Source organism: Pleurodeles waltl, chromosome 5 (assembly GCF_031143425.1).
Source record: "Pleurodeles waltl isolate 20211129_DDA chromosome 5, aPleWal1.hap1.20221129, whole genome shotgun sequence".
Classification (NCBI taxonomy): Eukaryota; Metazoa; Chordata; class Amphibia; order Caudata; family Salamandridae; genus Pleurodeles; species Pleurodeles waltl.
Window position 1 is genome coordinate 1496442337 of NC_090444.1, and position 10770 is coordinate 1496453106.

The window sequence follows — 10770 nt, forward strand, 5'->3', positions numbered from 1 at the left end:
ATTTGGGTGCCCTTCTTATACCCATTTTAGTCTTTGAAGTCACCTTTCTTCAAAGGAGACTCACACCTACTTGTGAAATCCTGCCTTGCCCAGGCAAGTCATCAGACACACAGCAGGGGGTTGGAGCCGGCATTGTCAGAGGCAGGCACAGTCCTTTCAGATGAGAGTGACCACTCCACCCCTCCCTCCTAGCAGAGATGGCTAATCAGGAAATGCAGGTTACACCCCAGCCCCCTTTGTGTCACTGTCTGGTGTGAGGTGAAAAACAACCCAACTGTCAAACTGACCCAGACAGGGAATCCACAAACACGGCAGAGTCACAGAATGGTTTAAGCAAGAAAATGCTCACTTTCTAAAAGTGGCATTTTCAAACGCACAATCTTAAAATCAACTTTACTAAAAGATGTATTTTTAAATTGTGAGTTCAGGGACCCCAAACTCCACATGTCATCTACTCTCTAGGGGAATCTACATTTTAATCATATTTAAAGGTAGCACCCATGTTATCCTATGAGAGAGACAGGCTTTGCAACAGTGAAAAACGAAATTGGCAGTATTTCACTGTCAGGACATATAAACAACATTACTATATGTCCTACCTTATCCATACACTGCACCCTGCCCTTGGGGCTACCTAGGGCCTACCTTAGGGGTGCCTTACATGTAAGAAAAGGGAAGGTTTAGGCCTGGCAAGTGGGTACACTTGCCAAGTCGAATTTACAGTGTAAAAATACACACACAGACACTGAAGTGGCAGGTCTGAGACATGATTACAAAGCTACTTATGTGGGTGGCACAACCAGTGCTGCAGGCCCAATAGTAGCATTTAATTTACAGGCCCTGAGCACCTCTAGTGCACTTTACTAGGGACTTAACAGTAAAACAAATATGCCAATCATGGAGAACCAATTACATACAATTTACACGGAGAGCATATGCACTTTAGCACTGGTTAGCAGTGGTAAAGTGCTCAGAGTTGAAAAGCCAACAGCAACAGGTCAGAAAAAAATAGGAGGCAGGAGGCAAAAAAGACTGGGGATGACCCTGCATAAGCAAAAGTCCAACAGTACCTGGAAAGGAAAAGCAAACAGACAAATCACAAATGCATTGTCATAATTACCCGCCAAAGTTTAGGTCAGCGCACAGGTTCAGTCTTCGTCTTCAGGACTTCAGTCAACTCGCCATCAGTCAGAACTCAGCTCCGGGGCAAAGGGCACTTCCCTCATAAGGAGGTAAAGTGTAACATGGACAAATCTAAGGGCGAGGATGGTTTTAAGTAAAGCAACAAGTCACCAAACAGAGTGACAAAGTTTCTGGATGAAATCAATAGCATTCCCTAACCCACCTCCTATGACTCCCCGTGACATGGGTTTTTATCTCTTTTCCATTGTACATTCCCCCAAAACTCTATTGGACATTTGTTATACCCCACTATCTTTAACCTATCAGAGAATACATTAGGTCACCTAACTCTTCACCCCATATTATTTTACAAGTCTGTGATTGGTCTCCATAATTGATGTCTTCAGAGGTGGCACGTCCAGTATGATTTCATCCTTCTGTAATTCTTTGCACATCTTTTGGTCAGTAGCTCCATTGTCTTCACCAGTTTGAATGATCTTGTACATTACATTAATCTTCATTGTTTCAGTTTGTTTTTAACATTTATTCTGCAAACAAGAATAAGGATATGAGAACGGATCTAACATTGTTACATTCGTCTTCTAGTTTGAAAAAAGAACATGTAGGGTCGTGTCCTTTTATGAGTCAGCACACTGCAAAATAGAAGAATACATTTAATATGAGAGCCAAGCAGCTAAGCTTCGGCTCATGCTAACTTAAGGCCTATGAGGATTTCAGCACAATATACTTATTTAAACACAATATAAACATTCTAGCCATCATTATTAGTCTACGTATACATTGACGGCCACTCCCCGTGGTCACATTTCAAGTGCACGTTTTAAGCAAAATTATTAGTATTATAGTTTCTATGCAGCATTATCACACATTAATTCATAAACATTTTATGTTAATATAGATTATATAAGCTTTGCTCTCTCAGTCCCTCCTCTGATGACGTTCGTCATCACACAAACCTTTCCCTTTGACCTTTCACTTAAATTTTTCACTTTACGCATAATGCGCATTTCAACATCTTGCCCCTTGTGTGAACTCTCCCAAATTTCATTGAACATTTTCTCTCTTTCACTTTCCTCATTTCTCTTGTTTCTCTTTGTCCAATTTCTTTTAATTTTGTCATTCATTTTGCATGCTCCCCATAAACCTAATAAACAGACCAGAACAATTAATAGACCCCCTAGTATTTTTGCAAGAACCCCATTCCAAATGTTACTAAACCAGCTCCCTACTCTGGCAATTCCTTTCCCACTTTCTCCCACACTCCAGGTTCCTTCAAATCCTTCAAATCTGCACTTTCGTTAGTTAGGTTAGTAAGCATACCCCTAATCTTTTTACTATTATCAGGTATATATGAGCAACAATGACGCTCGTTGAGCATTTTGCAGACTCCGCCGTTCTTTGCTAAAAGAATGTCTAAAGCAAGCCGATTTTGAAGAGTCAAAGCTCTTTCCGCAGCAAGCTCAGTATCCATCAGGAGTATAGCCCCTATAAAATTTGTCAGCATGTTATCCACAATAGTAGACGACTTTTGAATCTTTATAGAGTTTAAGATAACTCCCACTGAAGGAATTATGGCTCCAAATATGTCACCCACAACAGCAGCCTCTGTTTCTCGTTTTTGTCTAGCATGTTGTAATTCAGACGTTTTAGGTATTTGCTTTAAGTCATCAATCTGGTAAATCTTTGGGAAAACTATTCCCAAATAACATGTCCCATACCATCCCTTAGGAAGACGGTAATAAGAATTAAGTCCACAAATATAATAGATCCCAGGGATCACTGGATCCTGTCCATTTACCATGAATGTCCATTTACTCTGAAACAAAAACACATGCCTACATTCACTCGTTCCCACAAATAAAGTGTCATGTTCAGATTTCGGCCTATGTATACAAAGCCTTCCTACATGTAATGCATCTATAGCTAATTTGCCTTGCGTCTTTATTGCGGTGTAAGCATAATCATTTGCATATGTGCGTTTCTCTAGCCCCTTTTCTAATCTTTCCTTCAATGCTTTGCGTATATCATCAGTGTGATCTAAGAAGCTTTTCTCTACAGGTGTCAATAAGCAAGTCAGATTATTGCGGTGTGCATAAGCTGTCCCAAATGTAAGCGTTGGTTCAAAGAAACCTCTAACTAGTTTTATACTATGCTCCTTAGCTAATTTGTTCAGAAACTCAATCACAGGCACAAAAGAAAACACTACATCCAAATTGGAATAAAAATATTGCACATGCTCCTGATTATAGAATCTTGTTAATAGCAAGCTACAACTTATCCCATACGTTAATGGAAGACTATGGTAGGTGACCCCTTTTTGCACTGATGAAGGAATCTTTGTGCACACATAACAGTTTTTCGCATCCATTGTTTCAACATACTCATTCAGCAAGCGATAGAAGACATTAGTAGAAAGTTCCCCCTTCGAATTAGTTCCCTCATGTAAGTGTCTTGCATCCTGCTCAAACTTTTCCCACGGTGTTAGTGTTGCAGTCTCAGATTTTGAAGCATTGTTAGTTGCTTTCTTATCCAACCACGGCATTCCCACAATCACACCTACAATTATTATCGCACACACAATACCTAATATAAGACTTAATCAACCACACACCTTACCCTTTTTGTTACTACCTCTATAATAAGCCATGTCTGTAATGAATCAGATAGTAGAACAATAATCAAATTGAGGACGATATAAACTCTCTTTCTCTGCGTATATTTACAGCGTTTCACTCACTCCAGGACCCTTTTGTCAAATCAGGTTGGCAGCTCGCCGTAATCGGGTTTTCAAAGTCAATTCAGGTTATCAGTATCACATCTGGTAATTTATAAATCTCTTTCTTAGCTTTTCCGCTTTTCAATTTCTTTTCTATTTTAGTTCTAACGCAGTCCTTTTCTCTGATTGATTTCAGGTGCCGTAGTATTGGCCAGGTACTTCTCGATCAAAACATAACGCTAAGAATTCTTGTTGCCATTCAGATGTTGTTGCATATGCCCATTCAGGACCTGCTTACCTTCTATTCACGGTTCTTTTCCTTTTCAATCTGCGTTCGCCTTGCAATTCTCCTTTACTTAGATCCTCTATTCGGGACGTATCAGTTTCCTCCGTTATTGTTCCACCTGGTGCGACCCTTTGTTTCGCAGACGGCTTCTCTGGCCAGTTATCTCCCTTATGCCTCTTTTTCCTGCTTGTTCTTTCAGTACGCTGAACAGCACCCTCCTCTTGTGCTATGGTGTTTTCTCTTGATGGACCTGCAACTGGCTCTGGGGATGCTGGTGTACTTTGCCCTCTCTCTACTATTTCCCTTTCTTCTTCTTCTTCTTCGTCCTTTTCTGGATCTGTAACGGTTCAAGCTCTAACCCGTATCCGTCTGCTTCTGGGAGAACATCTCCTTGATTTAGTTCTCCTGCTGCCTAACTGTTCCAAGGAAGAGAACAATGCCATCCTCTCCTTATCCCTAAATGATAAAATCATTATTAAGCCAGCTGATAAAGGTGGCGGTATAGTGATACTAGACAAGGACAAATATAGTACGGAAATACGTTGACAACTAAACAATAGGGACCACTATCATTTGATAACAGAGGATCCCACACCCAGATTGAAAGCTACTATTACTACCATCACTAATGAAGCACTTATAGAAGGATGGATATGTAAGAAAGAATATGATTTTCTAAATCAAAGTCAATCATGTATTCCCCTTCTTTACATCCTTCCCAAGATTCATAAGGATGCCATGAACCCTCCGGGAAGACCAATCATCGCGGCCTGTGGATCTTTACTAGAACCTTTGGCCCAATATGTAGATTTCTTCCTTAAACCATTAGTGTACAATACTAAAGCATATGTGCGGGATTCGATGCATATGATCAATAAACTTGAAGGTAATGCTTTTAATGAAAGAACACAACTATTAGTGACCTTAGACATAGAGGCACTCTATACTAATATCCCACAAAACGCAGCATTACAATTAATGAATGTCTATTTGCATCAGAGACCTCTTCCGCATAAGGTCTCCTCCCCTTTCTTGGTTGCTCTGGCTACGTTGTGTTTAAAAAATAACGTGTTTACATTTGACAATGAGCTGTATCTGCAAGTTAAGGGTGTAGCAATGGGGTGCAATTTTGCCCCCGAAATTGCGAACCTCGTGATGGCATTCTTTGAAGATAAATGGATTTTTGATACAAATAATCCTTTTCATACCCACATTAAAATGTGGTTACGATATATCGATGACATCTTTATGATTTGGGAAGGTGATCTGGAGGCCCTTTCTGTTTTTCACCAATGGATTAATCATTTAACACCTGATCTGAAGTTTACGTTGTCTTCTGATTGTAAACGGATCAACTTTCTGGATTTATGGATTCAATCTACTGAAGGCTATATTTCGGTGAGTTTAGATAAAAAACCTACCGATAGAAACACCTTACTTCGTTTTTCAAGTAATCATCCTCAGTCTCTTAAGGAGAATATACCTTATAGCCAATTTCTTCGGATTCGCCGAAATTGTACCTCTAAAGAAGACTATTTTCAAAATGCAGAATTTTTGACATCTAGATTGATGAATAGGGGCTACCCTAAGAAAATTGTTAAAGGGGTGTGTAAATGCACATGGTATACTCCTCGTGAACATCTGTTAGTCCCCAAGCCTAAAAATAGGGAATGTCCTTTGACATGTGTACTGACATATAATCCCAAAGCGAATCGCGTTAGAGCCATTATTGAAAAAAACTGGAAGTTACTTCTTCCCGTAGGGTTAGATAAACCCCCGTTTGCTTTTAAAAGAGGCTGTAACATCTATGATTCCTTAGGACATGCTCTGTTTAGTTCTAATACTAAGAAAAAAGCCGATTTGAGAAGCATGTTAGCTCTCCCTCCTATCGTTGGTCATTTCCAATGTATGAATTGTCTGGCTTGCCAGTATACAGAGAAGAGCAGACAGTTGGAGTTGAATGGTAAAATACACCACCAACGTTGTTTTTCAAAATATAACAGACGTCATGTGATATATTGTATCATATGTCCATGTTCACTCACCTATATTGGCCAAAGGATACAACCTGTGAAAACACGCATTCTTCAACACATGTACAGGGTCAGATGTGCGGCTCGTGGTGCCCCACTGGTTGATCACTACATTGAACAGGACCATCGTCCAGAAGATATCAGATGGTCTATCCTATATGTAGTTGATAAAATAAAAACAGGCAGCACGACAGCTTCCGTTTTGGACAGAATGGAAGTACACTTGATAGAAAGATTCGGGACGGCTAGGAGGGGCTTAAATGATCTGTCTGAAATGTGGGCCCTAATTAAACTGTAATTGTCTCAATACCGGCTTTATTTGTATAGCTCTTTTTGTGTAGAAGATGTCGACTGGATTCAGTCCTAGAGATGTATACAATTTTTTGATTAATTTTATTGGGTGTGTCTATTGTTGGTGTTTTTTACTATATGTGTGACATCTATGAGTTTTTTTGAAAATAATATATATTAAATTTGGGTAGATATCGATGAGGCAGGTACTGTTAATAATATATGCAGAGGTCTGACCAGATTATGTATTTACTACATGCTCTGGAATTACAATTTTCCTTTATGTATTTTTGTTTTGGTATGTTTAATTTTTTTGTGATTATAAATCTGTTCATTTGTGTCTTTGGGAGATCTGTGAGTAGCCTCCATATGGCCAATAATAGTCTAACAGGTTTTGTTAATTTAAAGCTTCTGATGCACTTTGTTAGTATGAAAGCATGTTAAGTGGTCTGTTCCTCGTTAATGTTTTTGAAATGCACTCTTGACACTTCAAAATGGCCCCCATATTATTGCTGTAGGGCTAGAGACATGCCAAGTCACCTTTTTGATGTTTACTGGCGGGACGCATAGCGGAAGCGACTGCCCGGCAGTATGTTTATTTAAACGCGCTCTGTGTCAGCGCGGCATGCTGAGAAGCTGTATACCTTGAATATAACCGGCTGGTTAGTTTCTCTTGATAAGGTAGGCGCTTCTTTGATCCTATGCGCCCACGTGTTTTAGCGCGTATATTATTTTTTGAGTTTGTTTTAGTAAGTTCTTTGTCGTCTTTTTACACAGTATTACCTTGGTTGCGTTAGATTATTTAGTCATTGTCCATGCAGCCTATGAATTTACTTACTTAAGGTCAGTCCCTTTGGCTACGCTTCATTTCCATATACTCTCAGATATATTGCATTATTTAGGATTAACTCTTTAAAGGGTTTGGCTTGTATATTGCCACTTATGGTGCTCTACCCATTATTATTATTATTATTTTATATGCAATTTTTATATATATATATTTCTACAGCCTTATTATTTTCCCTTGGTACCCTTGGTATATTTCTTGGACTGTCTCTTGTCTTATAAACATCTCTATAATTAATCAAATGGGCTAGCTATGGTGTTCAGTCTTACTAATTGCATTATTATTATCAAAAATTCTTTTACTATTTCTATATTATATATTTATCCTTATGTGCACAAATGTGGGTTCTCTTGGTGAACAGGTGTGGGTTCTCTACACCTGGCGGTGTATATAGTTGTTATGAGTCACAATTGTTTAGGTAACTTGTTGTGTTGTATATACAGGCACTGTTACCATTGTCCTGAGGAGGCCGGATTTGTTAAGGCCGAAACGCGTCGACTGTAACTTGACTGTAACTTCTAAGGAGTGACTGTTGGAATTCCTGAAGTGTTGGATTTAATAATAGGTGGACTGTATCGGACATTTAGTCCAGTGATTGATTTCCCTCACTGGGGCTAGATACTTTCCTTGGACAACTGTCACTACCTTTTTCTGTGACTGCTTGCCACTGGATAGCTAAGCAGCCTATCTTTTATGTACTACGGTGCCCTAATGGAATTGATGGTTGATTTCTTCTTGTGCAAGATTTGTATATAATTAGATTTTTGGCATATAACATTTGTGAATTCGTTTTTTAGGTGTATAGGTAATTTGTTGGCACTATGATTAAATTGATTTGATTGTAATAAAGAAATTACATTTCAGTGAAAAAAAATTTTTTTCCTTAGATATTTGGCCTTATATTTATCCCTGTTGGATATTCTGATTGTTGTAATGCCTCTACTGAGATAGGCACATTGTCACCTCTCTCAAACTCGTTTATTGTTTGAGGGACTAGGCTGTTCTCAGTGGGCTCTCCTGCAGTCTCAATTCCCTCTTGGCTATTCTCAGGCCCTGAGACTTCCCTCTCTGGAACTGTTGAGTCGGAAACTTCAAGTTCCTCATCAGTTGGACACGTTACCTTTTTTGTGTGACAGGCATGTATCCAGTTTGGAACACCTGCACATTTCACAGCAGTGGTTGTTGTCAATATTACTTGATATGGCCCCTTCCAACGCGGCTCCAAACACAACTTTCTCAAGTGTTTCTTGACAACCACCCAGTCACCGGCTTGCAGAGTGTGACCTGGATCACTGATCGGTGGCAATGTGTTAGCTTCCACCTGGTGAGAAAAAGAGCGAACCACATCAGCCAAACCTTTGCAGTAGTCCAACACCATATCATCTGTGATATTCACAAGAGCATTTGCAGGTACTGCGGGAAGCCTCATAGCTCTACCCATAAGGATCTCGTGGGGTGATAGTCCTTTCTTCTTATCAGGGGTGTTCCTCATTGACATCAGCTCTAAGGGTAATGCATCTGGCCATTTCATATTGGTAGCTGCGCATTTGTTCTACTAGTCCTGATGCTTCAGGGCGGTAGTTACAATGCAGCTTCTGTTCAATGTCTAATGCGGCACACAAGAGCTTAATCACCTCATTGTCGAAGTGTCTGCCCCTATCTGATTCTACAGAGACCGGAAACCCGAACCTGGGTATTAGTTCCCTAAGCAGCAGCTTTGCAACTGTGAGACTGTCATTTCTACGTGTGGGGTAAGCTTCAATCCAGTGGCTGAAAACACACACCATCACCAACACGTACTTCAATCCTCCACAAACAGGCATCTCAATGAAATCCATTTGCATCTTGCTAAATGGTCGACCAGCTCTCCCTATGTGGCTCAAAGTTACCACAGTCCCTTTTCTGGCATTCATCTGTTGACAGATGATGCACCTGTGACAAGTAACCTCTGCGGCATGTCTGAATTTTGGGTTAAACCAATCAATCTTGAATGACCTGATCATTGCATCTCTCCCCAGATGTGCCTGTCCATGGTAAAGCCTCACAAATTGTGACAGAAGACTGTTTGGCAAAACCAGTTTCCCCTCCTCTGAGACCCACAAGTCATCAGCTCTTTGTACACATTGCATTCTCTGCCAGGAGCGTTTTTCCTCCTTGCTAGCATGACTCTGTAGTTTTTTTAGCTCATCTAGTGTATCTACCACCCTTAATGCAAGGTTCAAACACATGTCATTTTTGGTTTGCGGTAACAATGCCAACTGATCTTTGAATGATATATAGTTCAATGCACAAAATCTTGCAACTTGATCTGCATAGCCGTTTCTCATGGACACAAAGGGGGTGATTCTGAGCTTGGCGGGCGGCGGGAGCCGCCCGCCAAGCGGGAACCGCCAGAAGACCGTACCGCGGTCAAAAGACCGCGGCGGTCATTCTGGGTTTCCCACTGGGCTGGCGGGCGACCGCCAAAAGGCCGCCCACCAGCCCAGCGGAAAAAAACCCTTCCACGAGGAAGCCGGCTCCGAATGGAGCCGGCGGAGTGGAAGGGGTGCGACGGGTGCAGTAGCACCCGTCGCGAATTTCAGTGTCTGCTAAGCAGACACTGAAATTCTAAGTGGGGCCCCCAGGGGCCCCACGACACCCCATACCGCCATCCTGTTCCTGGCGGCCGAAACCGCCAGGAACAGGATGGCGGTATGGGGGTCGGAATCCCCATGGCGGCGCAGCAAGCTGCGCCGCCATGGAGGATTCCCCTGGGCAGCGGAAAGCCGGCGGGAGACCGCCGACTTTCCGTTTCTGGCCGCGGCTGTACCGCCGCGGTCAGAATGCCCAAAGGAGCACCGCCAGCCTGTTGGCGGTGCTCCCGCGGACCACGGCCCTGGCGGTTTTTACCGCCAGGGTCAGAATGACCGCCAAAGTCTTGTGACTTAACATGAGCATTGCATTTCACCACGGCAATTTCAAGAGGTAACTGAATCGCATGTAACAAATCCTTAATTTGTTCACCATTTTTCACAGGAGAACCAGAAGAGGTCATGAAACCTCTGTGTGACCACAAGTGGCCAAAATCATGTACAATTCCAAATCCGTATCTGCTGTCAGTATAGATAGTGACTCTCAGATTTTCAGCTGCGTGGCATGCCTTAGTAAGGGCAATTAGCTCTGCCACTTGTGCGGAATACACTCTCTCGAGCCAGGAAGCTTCAATGATACCAGCTATGGTGCATACAGCGTAACCGGCTCTCAGCATTCCGACTGAGTCTCTCAAACAGGATCCATCGACAAACATAATGCAGTCATTTTCTTTTAATTGTGTATCTTGAATATCAGGTTGGGGCTTGGTACATAGTTCTGTTACCTCAAGACAGTCATGCTCCACTTCCTCTTCATTATTAATCTCGGTACTTTCAACAGGAAGTAGAGTTGACGGGTTTAATACGTTACATCGCTTCAGTGA